Raw genomic sequence first — 13,282 nt, forward strand, 5'->3', positions numbered from 1 at the left:
GCTATTCAGTATAGCTACTTAGTGTTAGGCATTTGTCAATTTAAATAAACTGTCTTTACATTAAGCATTATTTAATTAAGAAAGGAGAACACTAGACATTCTTAAATTGAAAGACAGCACAGAGGAGTGGCAATCACAACTTTGTCAAGTTTGACTTTCATATAAATAAAGCCCAAATGGTGCCATTGACTACAAAGCCTCAGATGTGGTTCTGGTGAAGCTGAAGCAGGTCTTTTCCCAGTCAAACTCACCTTAGCTTCAACTGTGTTAACTTTAAGAACCCATCAGGATGATCGAACCAATCAGACTGACTTTCTCTACTCTTGCCTTTTGCTGACACCGGGAGACCAGTCCCAGGCCTCCAAGGGAGGCTGCAATTACTCCCCACACCTGAAATTCCAGTTCTTTCGCATACTTCTCCACTTTCTACTGTTGGCCACGCAGCTCGTCTGGTGTCAGGTTACAGTCAGTCGGCGTTTATTGCACCTGAAAAGCCAACAGATCTCATACCTAGACCTGTTACTACCTGTGGTCTCAGGATTAGCCAGCCCTCTTTGAACATGTTCTGAAAACATGAGAATTTAAACTAAGAATTTTAAACCATGATAATCATAAATTTAGTCATGAAAAAAAATTAATTTCTTTCTCAAAAAGGCTAAATTCTCGTCAAAATATTAGCTTATGCTTTATTATGTAAATTAACTGTCTACAAAAACTTTATTCTGTCCAGTGCCCAAAACCTGAACTCTGACAAATACCATCTACCCAGAAAACATAAACATGCTAAAACACCCTTATCAGTAAAACCTGTTCAGGCAACTAAATATCTTTCTCTGCAACAAACAAGAATTAACCTGCAAGAAGTCTGTTTCGTATCTGTGACTGTTTATTCCTCTGGTTAATATTTTCATTTTAGGAAAACCAAGCTCTAACACCATGGTTTGATTCCCATCACTCGGGCCTTGGCTCTGACTGCATGAGGAAAGGCGGGGATGTGATTAACTTCCAGGGCTACGATGTTCCACAATAATCACAGCATTTGCAAGTTAGAGACTTGAGTTAGAGGCAGGATGCTTACCGAGATCCTGTCTTTAAATCAGTTGGGGGGCGAGGGGGGTGACTCAGTCAATCAAGTAAGTTCTGTCTCCAGTGCCCACACATGTGGTGGTCCCTGCCTGTAATGCTGGTGCCCAGGCGACAGAGGAGGAGGATCCTGGTGCCTGCTGGCCAGACAGTCTAACCTAATTGAGCTCCAGGCCAACGAAAGACTGCCTTATGGCTGAGGATTCTTAAAGCCATCCTCATGACTAACAGGAATCTCAGCTTCTAAACTTAATGAAAATAAGCATCAGCAGCAAGAATACCTCAAAGATGAGAGGCAGGAAAGCAGAAGGCATGGGATAGACGTGTAAGATACACACTTAAAATACTGAGTGCTTTAAAAGCGTGTGTAACTCTTTTCCTTTTTATAAATCTCAAAAACAAACCACTGTAAGTAATCTGAAGGTATGGGACATATATGGGTTAAATGTTTAGGGCCTTTATCTTTTAAAACATAAGGGCACAATTTTTAAATCATTTGAATCCATTTTGACTACATTAATTAGAGCTTGGCTCCTTAAACTGTAGTGGGTCCAGTGACAGAATGTGAGGGTTATGAACACCTTGCATAGGACAAGATCTCTTCCCTCTGTCTCTGTGTCTGTTTTGGAGACAAGGTCTCAGTGTGTAGCCCCTGCTGACCTTGAACTCAATATACAGACCAGACTGGCCTTGAACTTAATGATCACCTCCCTCTGCCTCCAGAACACTGAGATTAAAAGTGTTCACTACCACTATGGGGAAAAAAGGATTCCTGTATATACAGAGACAAAGGTCTAATTCAAAATTAAATGTATAATAAATTTGAGGTGTTTCTGGAAGCACACATCCATGTTGCATCATGGGACTTCACTGTAGCTTTGGTTCAGAACACACAACATGCCTACTTTGCACTGTGCATGTCACTAAGATATGCAATGCTGTGAGCACTGCCTGAAACCTCAGCTCAGACTCCAGACTACTGTATGTCACGAGCTGTAGTGCTTTTACTATACATATTTTCTGTTCCTGCAAGTTCAGTGAACTTCTGCCTCTGAAGTTCAGTGAACAACTTTGCAGGAACTGGTTCTCCCCTCCTACCATATGGGTACTGTGGACTCAGCTCTGGCTGGTAAGCTTGGCAGCAAGAACCTCTACTCACTGAACCTTACAAAATAATTCCTTCTGATTTTCCATCAGTAAACAATTGCTTGGAACACCTATTTTACATATGTATATAATCAGGGGTCATGTAAAATCTCTCATGAGAAAGGTAGCCATGTGTAGAAAAGCTCCAAGAAACCACAAAGTGCACCAGGGACACTGATTTGGTTTCCTCCAATGGGAAATAAACTTTTTTCATGTCTATCTCTGTCTAGAGCTAATCAAAAGATCTCAAGAATCTATGTTCAAGGCACCTCTACTATTCATGGATTCAGTGGTAAGCAATTCAAGACTGTGATGTTCAGTTCAGTGATGTTTGTTTGTTTGACCTGAGTAAAGTTCTGCTGAATTTACCTAAGTGCAGTTCTGGGGAAGAGTCAGAATATTGTGCCTCAGCCTTGATGTATGAAGTCTACAGTGTGGTTCAGTAACTAAGACATGACAGCTAAAGCCCAGAAGGCAGTGTCTCATTGTTCATACAGCAGGTCCACAATGCTGCTTTTCAGCCAGTCCAGGGGTTTCCAAATAGGGTACTAACAACAGAGGGCAGTCCCTGTGCTCAACCCAATGACAGTCCCATCACTCTGGGACTACTGTTCAAAATGACAGGAACAGCTGTGACAGGCACTGCACAGATGATGGCACTGCTGTAATGTAAGCCGCTCCCCTTTACCTCTTCCCGGATGGCATAAATGGTAAAGTGTTCAGGTTGTGGGAAAAACAAACAAACAAACAAGCAAGCAAACAAACATCACTGAACTGAAGGACTGTGTTTTTGTTCTCAGTCTGAGGATGCGAAGGGAGGAAATAGAGGAATGGTAGTACACTTCTGCAGTTCCAGCACCAGGAAGGCAGAGGTACAGCCACATACTCAGTTCCTGTCTCACCAATAGGCCAGGGATGGTAGCACATGCCATTATCCCAGCCTAGGCTACGAGGGTCATCCTAAACTGTACACTTAGATCGTATCCTCAATAACTTCAAAACAAAGGCTATGAGGGTGGCACTGGCTTGTCATCCCAGCTCCTCAGCTGCCTGGCAAGAAGACTGAGAGCCTACACTTGGGCTATACCGAGAGGGCAAGGCCAGCCTGGCAACTTGCAGAATGAGAACTGCTCTCAAATTTGTTGAAAGAAAGAAAGAAAGAAAGAAAGAAAGAAAGAAAGAAAGAAAGAAAGAAAGAAAGAAAGAAAGAAATTAAAAATACAAAAAATTTAAAAGTTTTGGTTTCTCCAGCAAAGTGCTTAAGGCCCATTAGGTTCTCTCCCACTTCCCCAGTCCATACAGGGTCTCATTATTTAGGCTGGTTTTGAGACTAAAAGTTGTACCTCTATGACTAGCCAAAAACTTTTAAAAACATGACTTTATTACATTCTTTGTACGTGCTACTCAATTAAACATCAAAACAACCTTCATTCACTTGAATACCAGAAAAAAAAAAAATGAACTAGTTACATCTATGTTCTCAACTTGGATTAAGTATTCTGAATAGATGACACTCGGCTATGAAATAAAGCAAGGTGATATCCATCACAGATTCAGACTTATTAAGTTGCCACTTAATACAGTCTGCTCTCAGCAGCGTTCAGGGAGGCTTTACTTGTAAGGACACAGCTCAGTGGAGGAGCACTGAGCACTCACCTAGCGTGTGCAAAACCCTGGCTTGGATCCACAGCTCCCCAGGAAAACACACTTGAAGGAAGTAGAAGAAAGGCAGAGGAAAGAAGCACTTGCTTTTAATTATTTCTTACAAATAAACCACAAAGGCAACTTGCAGAGAAGAGACATGTAGTTCTTTAATCAGCCTGTGGCTTTGATTCCAGAATGGAACTATGGGCTGTGTGTATGCACCTATGCTAGTACTTAGGTACAACCTAGGCACTGAGTCTACAAAACTAAAGGCAATTAATTAACCTTTGACCTTACAGGGCTGGTTCCTAGGAAAGACAGGGAACAGATAACTAGTGTATCTATCAAATGATGGGGCGGGCGGGGGAAGGCAAATACTTGTGAGATGGAGAAAACCTTACAAGGGGCTAGCTCATTAGCAATAACTCCCATCTGATCTTCCCAAGTTCGAAGACTGTGAAGGAGAGGGAGACATTCTAGTTAGATGGAGCAATGCTGGCAGTAACATTTAAATCTAAAAACGAGGTAGGAAAGCCTAGTAGAAAACAAGCTTTTCCAACAGGGAAATGAATTGTCTCACCTCCTCAACTGTCTTCAGCACTTTGTGTGAGTTTAGACAGATTTTCCACATATAAGACACAACAGAATCCAAGAAAATGTTAAAGGGCATACAGGAAAAAATGCAGTCATCTACACTGCTGACATAAGACCACAAAAACACATTTGTTTTTTCTACATTTCCCTCCATTATTTGAAATTAATTATACTTGATAAGGCTGGTACATAACTTTATTCTACAGAAGCAGGTAGACTTCCATGAGTTTGAAGCCAGCTTGGTCTACATAGTGAGTTCCTGACCTATATAATAGAGACTCTGTCTCAAAATTAACATTAAATAGATAAGTGTACTCAGTAAGCCCGACGATGGCTCTGTAGTACAGTGGTTGCAGCTCAGTGGTAACGAGCATGCCTAGTTACGTGCAAGCTCTGGGTTTAGTTCCCAGTTCTAAAAGAAAAAGCCTGACTCCTAGGTAATACCACTACGACTGATTTCAGGCCTACACGTACACCTCACATGCATGTGCATACATATGAACGTGTGTGTGTGTACATACACAAAGTATGTATGTTCCTCAGAAACACCACCTCTGGCTCCTAAGAAATGCCACCCAAGGTTGACCCCTGACCTCCATATGCAGGCACGAATGAATGTACTCTAGGATCCACACTCACTCACACTAAGATATACTTGAGTATAGTGTGACACACGCCTGTAATCCCAGCATTTAGGAGGCTAAGTTAAGAGGATCAGCCTAAGTACATATGGAGCCTTTCAAAAAAACAAAAAACAAAACAAAAAAAAAAACCAAAGAAACAAAAACAAAATCACAAAAGGAAAAACCTCTTAAATGTGTAAAACTTTGTTTTCTTGTAAGTCCTGTATCTAATGTCAAAGTGTTGCCAGATATCCATGCAATCTGTGGAATACCAAGAAGCCTCCATACCCCTAAAATCAACAAGTACCAAGTTTAATGAAACAAGCTTTATGCTTAACTGGCCTCCCTGATGGGAAATTAAAGCAGCAATTGTACATCTGTGTCTCTGTTCCTCTCTTCGTGGTTTAACTGACAGGAAGCAGAGAGCAAGATAGGGCATACAAATGTCAAGTATTTCCTGCCTTCTCTGCTGCATCTAACTTTATAAATAGTTCGACTGCCTGTGTAAAAATACGGTGGAGTATGATATCAGAAACATAAAAATGAAGAAAGACAAAGAAAGTATTCTGGTGTTGAGAGCTAAGATACAAAAAGAACAATGTTCAAGTCCTTTGAAGGACTCCTAGGAATAAACACCAAAGAATGAACACCAATGAATCCGACAGAATGCTGTGGCCGGTCTTGTTGGCATAGGACTGTGATCCCAGATATGCCAGAGCCTGAAGGGGGAAGACTGCTACAAAGCAAGGCAAGGAAACTCAGGCAACTTAGTAAGACCCCTGCTCCAAATTTTAAAAATACAAAATGTACTGGAGCTGTTACTATAGCATGCAAAAAACTCTGGGTCTAAGAAGTAGAATAAACATACAACAAACAAAGAAACAAAACCCCACAGGACTGAATAAAACAGCAGAACATGCCCTCAAACTATTATGCTTGTTTTAGGAGTTTGCCAGTTTTAAGAGTCACATTTGTTATCCTCCCTAGCTTTACATTTCAAAACAAACAGGGGAGGCAGAGGCAGCTGGAGCACTCTGAATTTGAGGCCAGCTGATCTACAGAAAGCACTCTAGGCTAGCCAGGGCTATATATTAAGAATCTATCTTTAAATAAACAAATAAAAACAAAACAACAACAAAACAAACACGTAATTCAGTGGCAGAGCAAATGGCTTAGCATATCAAAGAGATAACATGCCCACCCCACCCCCAAAATGACTCATTAACACCGAACTGATTAATTTGCCACTTTGATCTTTGAGGGTTGGTTGGTTGTTCTGTGATAGTTCTCATACAATCCTAATTGTTCTCCACCTCTCTATATAACAAAAAGATGGCCTTGAACTTCTGATTCTCTAGTCTCCATCTCAAGACATGATGCCTACCATACAACTAAGCTAAGCTCAGATGGTTGGGTTTTTAAATACAGCCTTTTGTCAGTCTCAGATTATTTGTGCCCCAAACCCACAACAAACTACCTCCACTTTCTCATATATCCAAAGCTTGGTTCCTGTAATTTATTTATATATCTACCATAAATAGGTTCTCAATTGATCATACCTTCCAAACTAATAATTTTTATGAATGATCATAACTCATCACTCATGCCTCCTATGTTCTAAATAAACATGCTTAGGCAAAGTACAGCTATCAACTCTGTTAATGTTGGGCAATTCTTACCTATTATAAATATAATCTACCTCAACTACAGTTTTACCAGGCTTTAGCAAGTACCATTATTCTATGTCAATGTCCAAAATAATCATTGCTCATATCACATAAGCCCATTGTGAGTATTCTGTGGCTTTTTTTCCCCTACATATACTTACTATTTATTTAGGTTTAAGTAAGGTTCTATGTTCTTAGAGTACAAAGTCTTATATGATGGCATGAATATACAGTTTGATTTTTACCTAATATTTTCAAATGAAAGGTTATAGCTCATTCTTTTTTCAACAACTATTAATGTTCTAATTAATATTTCTAATTTAAACCTGAAATATTTTTGCTGGAGGTGCAGTTTAGCAGTACACCCTTTACTTAGCCTATGTAAGGCTGAGAGGTATGGAAAGCAGACAGGGAGGGGAGAGGGAACAGAGAGAGAATAAAAATGTAAGGGCTAAGGACACAGCTCAGTGGAGAAGTGATTTGCCTGGAATGTTCAGTGCCCTAGCTTTGATTCCCAGTCAATACAAATGAATAATAAAATCTGCATAAGCATATACATACATATATACACATATATACACATATATATGCATATATATGTATGTATGTATGCATATATATATACATATATATATAGAGTCTTCTAACATTTTCTAACAAGCTTAAGAAAAACTTTAAACACAATATATAAGGAATCTTCAAGCATCAAACATTCTGATTAGAAACATATTGAAGCACATTAAGCCAATTTATGATTCCTGGGCTTTCATTATGCCTGAAGTGTTCCAGATGCACAAAGCAACCTGCCTTCCAAGATGCCTCTCACAAAACGTGCTCTGACTTCATACAGAATGCAGATGCAGTAACTTCCTATGGAAGTTTTTAACAGAAGCACTAAGTATCTAAATGCAAGTCTCTTTCAAACCTTCTCAAAATACCTCTTAAATTCGAACTGAAACTCTTTTTCTTGTGGTGCTAAAGACTGAAGCAGGCCACCTGCACACTAGGCACATGCAGTCTACCACAGAGCTACACCCCTGGCCTCAAGTCTGAAACTCTATATAGCAATTCATGGCTCCACCAATTAAGAACACAATAAAGAAATGCAGACTACGTGTGATAGTGCTTGCCTGGAATCCCAGGACTAGGACACTGAAGGAAGAGGCTGGAGAATTCAAGACCAGCCTGGGCTAATTCAGGGGATCCTGTCTCAAAATAAGAAGAAAAACCAAAAGTGGGGGGCTGAGTCAAAGCTCGAGAGCACTTACTGCTCTTCCAGAAGACTGACCGAGTCAGTTCTCAGCGCCCTGACAAGCGGGGGGCCTTACCAGTAACCAGCTCCAGGGGAATCAGATACCTTTTTGTAAATAAACAGGAGAAAGAATTTTATAAATGAGAAAAACTGAAAACGTAATGAGAACTGAATCTACCAGAAGATAACTTAAAGGCACATTTCACTTATTGCTAAAAACCACATAAAAGTGACAGATATCACTGCTATCACTGCTAACTCCGTGTTTGTGAAAATTAAACCAGTAAAGTTAGACCAGGAGAGCAGTAGCAGCTTCCTTCTCGAGCTTCCCTTTTCTCAAGGCAAAGGCTGGAGCTGAAGAAACTTGGCCCTGATACTTTCACTTTCGTCAAGAAATGTTGATTTCTTCCTCAGGTGCCGAAATATGCAAAAACACTCCAATATAAGGTCATGTTTGGTGTAAACTTTAATAAAATTAAATTTCGGCCACATAATTCTGTGGGGATGCCATCGTGTACTCACATGTACTCATCCAATCCCTAGTTTCTGAACAATTGGCTCATTTCCAACGGTGCAGTACCACAGTGATGCTCCAAGCCAGTTCAGGCCCACAAAGGACCTGGAAACCTTGTCAGCACTTCAGAGCTCAAAATGACCCTCACAGTGCTGTCAGTTACACCTTCTCAGTGCATTAACTTGTGCAGTGTTGGTGCAAGAGCACAGACGACTGGAGCTTGCCAGCCTCGGCCTGAGTCGAGGCTACAAAGCTAAACCACACTACCTGTATTTTTACCAACTAGCACTGACTGTTTTTAAAACTTGTATTATTTTATGTGCATGAGTGCTTTGCCTGCATGCATGTCTGTGTGCCACATCCTTGTCTGGTGCCAGCAGAATACAGAAGGATTCAGATCTCTTAGAATTAGAGGTAAATATAGTTGGAAGCTGCCAAGTAGGTGCTGGGGATTATACCCAAGTACTCTGGAGGGGTAGCCAATGTTCTTAAATGCTGAGCCATCTATCCATTCTCAGCAGTGACACATTTTAAAGGCCATTTCACTTAATGTCTGTGATGAATAACAGGAGCTATTTATTTTCTTCAATTATCTGTTCCTTCTGTCTTTGCAAAGTCTTCACACATCTCAATAAGAAAAACTAATGCCGGGCAGTGGTGGCGCACACCTTTAATCCCAGCACTTGGGAGGCAGAGGCAGGTGGATTTCTGAGTTTGAGGCCAGCCTGGTCTACAGAGTGAGTTCCAGGACAGCCAGGGCTGTCTCAAAAAAAACAAAAAAAAACAAAACAAAAAAAAAAAAAAACCAGAAAGTTTCTAATTTACGTAAGATAATATATCCCAAGAAAACACAAAGTAAAAAAATAATAATGTCTGTTTGTTTGGGACATTCTGTGTAGCCCTGACTGTTCTAGAACTTGACATACATTTCCCCCACACACACCCCAAATTTAACGGAGCACTGTGGCCCATGTTGGTAATGTAGGAGGTAGAGAGGCAGGAAGGTCAGGAGTTCAAGGTTATCCCATTCGCTAATACCTAGTAAAATTCAAGGCCAATCTTGCACCAGTGTCAGCACCTATTTGAGCCATAAATGAGGCCCTTGAATAATCCTCAGTCAATAATTCTACACTGTAATTCTTATGACTCAATTTAAATTTCCCTTCCATCTTATGAAAAGAGGGAGCAGGTTAACTACATACTCAGTCTCCTGGGCATTCCTGAAAGCTCCCTGTATGCCATTTTCCATAATCCTAATAGGAAAGTGACGTAACAGCCAAGCGTGGTAGCATACGCCTCTAATCCCAACACTGGAAAGCTGAGGCAGACTAGATAGAATTTGAGACAAGTAGCAGAGCAAGACCCTATCTCAAAACAAGCATGGGAAGAACTAGATGTGCATGACCAATGTCGACTTCATTTCAAATGTAGAAACTTCTCAATTTTAAGAATTATTCTGCTGTGTATATATGCTCTCATCTTGTTTACTTGTGTCCTCCTTGATTTTTCTCCTATGGATCACAAGCCTTACAAAGAAAAAGGAGGAGGAGGAATAAGAAGGTGTAATTAGTTTTGTTTTAGTCCAGACTTGAAGCAAATACAGCCTTCGCTTAGTCAAAAGCCAACCAAACCTGCAATATGCAAAGATGACGGAGAAGGGCTCACAGCTGAACGGGCAAAATGTCTGCCTTCCTTATAAGACCACATCACTGGGATCTGCTAGTATCTAGAACGTTCCACCACAGCAAGAAGTGACATCCTTCTTGCCATCCCTTTCAAACCTACAAGGACTTCATGCACTCAGAGAGCTGCAACCAATTCTCAACCAACCAGCTAGAAACCATTTTGGTCAACAGTAAATGACAACAAACTTGAATCATCACGTACTCAAAGTTTACTTTTACCAAATGTTAGCTTCACGGATGTTTTACAAGTAAAATATCACTGCATAGTGAATGTATACTTGCCAGAAAATAGAACAGTTTCAGTGCTGACAAATAATTCAGGAAAAGACTGAGCCACCTCCTGCTAACAAAAGGGTTTTACTTTTTTTAAACTACGAAAAGAAAAAAAAAAAAAAAATCAAACCTTAACACTAGTAATGAGGAAGGCCAACATTCTTCCGTCCCTTACACAGACCTGAGCTAGCACAGAACTCCTTCAGAAGCAGTTTCTTTTCTAAAGTGGGTATTCCAAGCAAGTTCCCGTAACCCGTAAGGCTTCGTTTCCCTCAAACACTGAATGGATCAATCCAGACTGTCTTCCTCGTCACTGAACATGAGATTTTACCATGGTTCATTTTATGAAGACTCTAGTTCTTAAACCTCTCTTTGCTTTTCAAAATAAAATATTTTGCATAATTCATTAACTTAAAAAAAAAAAAAAAAGCATAGACCGGCCTGTGAGCAACACTTAAAACTAAACTGACCCAAGCTTTCAGCCTTAATTAAGATACTGCAGCAAAGCCATTGTTCCTGACTTTTTTCCCAGCATCGGAATCTCATGAGCAGTAGAGTTTATGGAAGAGTCACTTCTTAGCCAGCTCCTCAATGGCAATTACGTTTATTTTAATTATTTGATCTGGGTTGTTTGCAGGGGTGGGGTGGGGGGGTCTCCTTTATCTGAAGTTCAAGGAGAGGAAAATACCAAGCGCAGAAATAAACAAACTTCTTTGGGGGGCGGGGAGGGCTAGGACTTTTCAGCCTTTGAATACTTTGTTGCCTGTAGTTCTGAAGTGCAGTCAGACATGTGACTCACTACACATATTTTAGCAGAGTTAAAGAATACGTTCTCAGCCATCTTCTGCCACAGGTAAGAACCACATCTGTTTATCGACTCAAAAATAGCCAGAAGCAAACATACAAAATCACAAGTTACCTTTAAACTTTGTCTTCAGGTTTCGTCCTCTAGGCTTGAAACTAAAAAGCAACCCGGCAAGTTCTGTGCTGTTAAAATGGCTCCTGTAGATTGGGGAAGTGGTGTCTGCTTCAGCTTATGAGTCACACATGAAACTCAGTGTTTCTAAGGGAGGCACGCCCATGTTGCTGTGGACCCAATTATTCTGCTAGGTCAAACATGCAAATGCACAGGTAAGAATGGGGGCGAGGCATCGGACAGGACTGAGACAGAACCCAGGAGCAAAAGCTACCTAGTTTAAACTGCCACTAACTCATGCTAATTGCCATCCTTTAAAATTAACAGTATAAAATAGAATGACAAGCTACAAGAAAGTAAAATTAACACATCAAATAAATACGACTATAAAAAGAAAAAGTGAGGGGGGATGAAAGGAGAGAACAAACTGGGTCTTTTACCACAGCGCCTGGCAGGTGTGTCCAACCTGGCTGCTCATTAACCCTCATATGAAGGAATATATGGCTATGTAATCTGGACAAGCCAGCAAACGGTAATACCAGAAGCAGGCTTATAGGTTCCCTGAACAGATAAAATTCACTAGAAAATCCAAAGTTCAGTGGAAAAATAGGTGTCAATTAACATGGCTAAAAGAACTTTTAAAAATTCATGTCAGATGTCCAACATAGCAAAAATATTTTTAAGTAGAACCGAAAGGTTAATACTTACTTTTTAAAAGTTACCAATGCAATCATAGCTCATAACTATAATTTCCAAGACAGAGCCAAAATTTTATTCACCTGTGGAATAAAATTTTCTGCATGCCTCACCAGCCTTCTAAGTACCAGGCTCCCTTCTCCAACAGTGCTGCCCTGTACACAGGCTAATCCAATGGGAAACCACTACAGCAATGCCCCCCAGGTCACCATCTGACACACCACCAAAACAGTACCACAGCTGTGTACCCTGGCCCCTTGGTGAGCATACTGTATTTGAAAAAACTAGTTCATCAAGATGGTCTATTTATTCTATTTCACTGAAGAGGTTCTTTTTACTAAAACTAAAATAATCTCTAGGACCTAACAAATTAATTTCTAACTACACAAAAGAAATGAATCAATCAATTTGACTACCAACTATCTGAATGAATATTCAGATCCTATTCACTTAGGAACAAGCTGCTCTGACAGGCAACAGCAAGAAGTCCACTGCTCACTGGGAAGCCCAACTCACTTTCCACAGCTGAAATATTCTGGGTAATATCCATGTAATCCTAATCTGACTTTTATAAGTTAATTTAAAAAATTTAAAGTAAAGGGATGATACAAAAATAAACAAATGGGGGCTGGAGCAATGGCTTAGTGGTTAAGAGCACTGGCTGCTTTTCCAGAGGATCTGAGTTCAATCCCAAGCACCACATGACAGCTCACAACTGTCTGTAACTCCAGTCCCAGGGAATCCAACGCCCTCTTCTGGACTCCTCAGGTGCTGCATATATATGGTATACAGATGTACATCCAGGAAAACCCATATATAAGAAATAAAAATAAAGATTAAAAAAATAAGCAAATGGCAACACTGATTTTTAAAATGACAAAAACAACAACTAAAAACCCAACTTATAACATGGGTCTTGGAAGACAGCTCAGTCAGTAAAGCACTTGCCTCCCAAGCACGAGAGCTTGAGAGTGATACCCATCACCCAGGTGACATCTTGGACCTTGGGTTGGGATGCAGCTCTATAGTCAAGTGCTTGCCTAGCATGAGTGATGCCCTGGTGTTCAATTCCTGGTAAAGCAGAGGAGGGCAGACTAGAGGACCTCTGGAGCTTGCTGGCCAGCTGGCCTAGCCAAATCTACCCTGTCTCAAAAACAAGGTGGGTGACTCCTGAAGAATAACACCCTGT

General features: G+C 40.5%; 1 protein-coding gene across 5 annotated transcripts in view; it reads right to left on the reverse strand.

Annotated features, from left to right (window-relative positions):
- Elf1 (E74 like ETS transcription factor 1) overlaps positions 1-13,282 on the reverse strand; it is a 92,934-nt gene that overhangs the window by 47,494 nt on the left and 32,158 nt on the right. The window contains exon 1 of one of the 5 annotated variants that reach the window (XM_034497363.2): positions 11,401-11,542. The exons of the other annotated variants lie outside the window; for them this stretch is intronic. The gene's annotated coding sequence lies outside the window, so the exon portion shown is untranslated. Of the gene's footprint in view, positions 1-11,400; positions 11,543-13,282 lie in introns of those variants that run through there. 5 annotated transcript variants of the gene reach the window in all.

Source organism: Arvicanthis niloticus, chromosome 3 (genome assembly GCF_011762505.2).
Source record: "Arvicanthis niloticus isolate mArvNil1 chromosome 3, mArvNil1.pat.X, whole genome shotgun sequence".
In the NCBI taxonomy this organism is placed as follows: Eukaryota; Metazoa; Chordata; class Mammalia; order Rodentia; family Muridae; genus Arvicanthis; species Arvicanthis niloticus.